This window comes from Thalassophryne amazonica, chromosome 4, assembly GCF_902500255.1.
Source record: "Thalassophryne amazonica chromosome 4, fThaAma1.1, whole genome shotgun sequence".
NCBI lineage: Eukaryota > Metazoa > Chordata > Actinopteri > Batrachoidiformes > Batrachoididae > Thalassophryne > Thalassophryne amazonica.
The window spans coordinates 91,467,607-91,471,131 of NC_047106.1; the positions used below are offsets into that span (position 1 = coordinate 91,467,607).

The 3,525-nt window shown below is 42.4% G+C and overlaps 1 long non-coding RNA gene across 1 annotated transcript; it reads right to left on the minus strand.

Moving 5' to 3' along the window:
* Window positions 1-291: 291 nt before the first annotated feature.
* On the minus strand, window positions 292-1,675 carry LOC117509224. Its single transcript, XR_004560319.1, has 3 exons — window positions 1,639-1,675; window positions 886-999; window positions 292-646 (listed from the first exon to the last, which is right to left on the minus strand). It is a non-coding gene; the product is annotated as an uncharacterized LOC117509224 (long non-coding RNA).
* Between the last annotated feature and the right edge of the window lie 1,850 nt (window positions 1,676-3,525).

Below are 3,525 nucleotides of genomic sequence, written 5' to 3' on the forward strand. Positions count from 1 at the left end.
TGTGTTGTGTGTGTGTGTGTGTGTGTGTGTGTGTGTGTGTGTGGTGTGTGTGTGTGTGTGTGTGTGTGTGAGAGAGAGAGAGAGTAAATTAAATAAAAGAGTGAATGGGGTGGAGGGTTCTTATTTGTATAAGAACTTTGCTCGTCTGTCTTTCTGTGAGGGCAAATTTCTCAATGACTCTGGCGTTAAAATCAGGAATGTCCCGTGTCAGTTTTTTCTCTATGGAGAGCATAGCCAGAGCATTGAGCCGATCTTGTGCCATGTTTCTAAGGAAAGTCTTTATCCTGTTTAAAGTAGAGAAGCACCTCTCCGAGTCTGATGTTGTCATTGGTGTGGTGATGAGGATGTTCAGAAGACTTACAGTTTCAGTGAATGTGTCTTGAAGGTTGTTTTCCATCAAAACCTGATAGAGAGCCAGTGCACCACTGCAACTCTGGAACTCCTCGTTCTCGTAGATCAGGGACAATTCTGTTTTAAGTTTGGCCTTGTCCAGTGAAGGGTAGGCTTCCACTGTGGTTTTCAGTGCTGAATCTGGGAACTTCCTGCTGTGTTGTTGGAACAAGTCTCCTTGCAACAGAGTGGCGCTGACGAGGTGCTTGGTGAAAGAAAACCTCTCCTTGGCATGGCTCATAATGGTGTCACATACCTGTGCAATGATGTATGTATATATAAAAAAGTAAGAATTCACATGTCCCCGTGATCAGCATTCTGAAGAGATAGTCTTACATTGTGTAATGAACCAATATGGCTTACTGTAATTATTCATATCGTAATATGCCAATATACATATTCAGTCTGAACCACTACATAAAATGACCAGCAAATATCCTCATGACATTTTATTTAATGATCTCATTCAAATCTGACCACACAGCAAGTGCCTACCTCCAGTGCCAAATGGTGTCGTGTGTCTTCTCCAATGTTCTCCTTTTCTTTGGGGTTGGCTCCTGAACAGGTCCCCTGTACTCCTCATCATCAGCCAGACTGGGAACAGCCTCCCTGATCCAATACAGATGTTTCCATATGTTAAGTTCTGAAAACTGGCTGACTAGGGATATATTAGTTCTGTGGCCTCTCAGTGCAGCTGGAGAACAGGATACTGAGGCTCCTTAATATCTGCTCCAAAATTGTGGGCCACTTGGTAGAGAACAAATTCACAGAACTGTGCAGGAAACAAGCCTTACAACTTGCGGATAAAATCTCTACAGACTCAGCCCATGTTCTGAACAGTGAATATGAGCTTCTTCCTTCTGGGAAGCGCTTTAGAGTGCATCATTACAGGAGGAAGAGATACAAGAACTCATTTGTGCCACACTCCATCACACTTTTAAATCAGAGGGAGACCAAATGAACATGTTGTTGCAGACCACACACTAAAAAAAATTATGTTATGCTGAGTGTTTTATGATGAATGTTTGAGGTGTTTTTCACATCTTGGGGCTCGGCAGTTTATGTAAGTTGATTTTCCGTTTTACGGACAATAAAGTTTTATCTATTAACCTACCCAAAGGCTTATTACTGGCAATCATATTTAATCTAAACTTTACATTGTTTGAATAAGATAACATAAGGCAACACATATTTTATGCAGAGAGAATAAACATTTAGGATAGGCTACATATTAATGATTTATCTTACCTGATAGTCTGCATGCGACTGATGAATGCCTGGGTGATTCCTGCTGATGTATACAGAATCGATGTTCTTCTTCTGCAGATGGTTGTATAACACGTCTACATGAGGCATAATCTTGTGAAACAATGAAAGGAAAAAAACAGAATGTGTCGTCTTCCAGCATTCTCACATAGCCGCCAGCTTCCCTCTTTGTTGGGCCATCAAATGCTTCGCTTCTGTGTTCCGGATAGTCTGAAAACACTTCACCAGCTCATCCTTGTGCTCGTACACTGTGTTAACAGCAAGACTGTTGAAGTTCCAACGTGTTGACGATGCACTTGGAAGTCGGTGGGCCACCACTTCATCAAGCACAGCAGTCCGCTTGCTCGATTTTGTAAAAAAAGAAGCAAATCCCCCAAGTCAGAAAAGAAATGACTGATTTGAGGGATATGGGAGGTTGCTTGTTGCATAATCAAATTTAATTGGGCATAACAGTGAACGTAGTGAGCGTGTGGATAGATGTCTTGCACCTTCCGCTGCACTCCTCCAGTGGCACCCCTCATTACCGTGGCTCCATCATAGGCCTGGGCTATCAACTTTTTCTCTTGTCCCTCGGGAAGGATGGTCTGCAGCCTCTCCAATAAAGCACTGGCTATTGCTTCGGCACAGGCGTTGGGTAGCTTGATGAACTCAAAAAACGCTCTTGTATATTTTTGCGTTTGTCAATGTATCTCAATACCAACACCAACTGACAGTGAGTGGAAATGTCAGTAGTTTGATCTGCATGGATAGCTAAAAATTCAGTTGACTTTACTTCATCCATGATCCGTTCTGTCAGAACAGCCAGCATACAGTCCAGGAGCTCGTTCTGAACTGTCTTGGAAGTTCCTTTAAAAAACGGTTGCATTTTTAAGGTGTTCCCTCAAGTCCTGATCAATGGAAGCCATTAAGTCGACTAGACCTCTGAAAATTCCTGGATTGTCTGAAGAAACACTTTCATCATGTCCCCGCATTGCCAGTTCAAAAGCACCACAAAATTTAATACAGTCAATGATCTTTGATAAAATGTGGCGGTTTCGATCTACCTCCTCATTGTGCCTTCTTACAGCAATGCGGCGTCCATCGTCTAGCTGTGCCGCTATGCTAATCTTTCCAACCACAGCTAGCTTAACGCAGTTTTCCATATGAACTCTTGATCTTTCATGTTTCTTTATGCGTTCCGAGAGGTGTTTTAAGTCTGTCTGTTCAGACTGTGTCCACGTCAAATCACTTCTGTCACTTTTAAAAAGGATGTTGGGAAACAAAAAAGTGCATTGGCTGTCCCACAGCCTGTCAGCCACGACTTACGCTAGTACCAACTCCTGCTAAAAGTCCTGTTGTAGGATTTACTTTTTTCCTCGGATGGCTGCGTTAGATTTATGTCGGACTTGTCGGGTCCCAGCTCCTTAACATGATTTTTTTTCCGCCATCGTCCTTCTCGCGAAAGGGTAACTCAGCAAAGATCTCACAGAATTGGGTGAAAGCTGCTCTTCAATTGTCGTTGACGTCGTCGCCATAATGTTCCTACATTCAGCCACTGTCGGTATGAATTCTGGGATTTGGAGTTCTAAATCCAAATCAACAGTTTGAAGGAAAATGAATATGCACCATCCTTTTGTTTTATGATTATTTTGCATGTGAATAAAACCATGCGCCGCAGCATTTCTTCATTTTCCTGATAATGAAACATTAACACTTTCAGAAGAAATAAACAATACATACTCACACTGTGAAGCAACTGCTGGGTTTGAAAAGTCCTGTAATTTCCGGCGATACATGAACGCAGCAGCGTTCTGCACGATGTTCACATGGACTGATCAATTTACTGCTCTGACGATATATTCAGTCTTCACAAGGGGCTAATATTCCAGT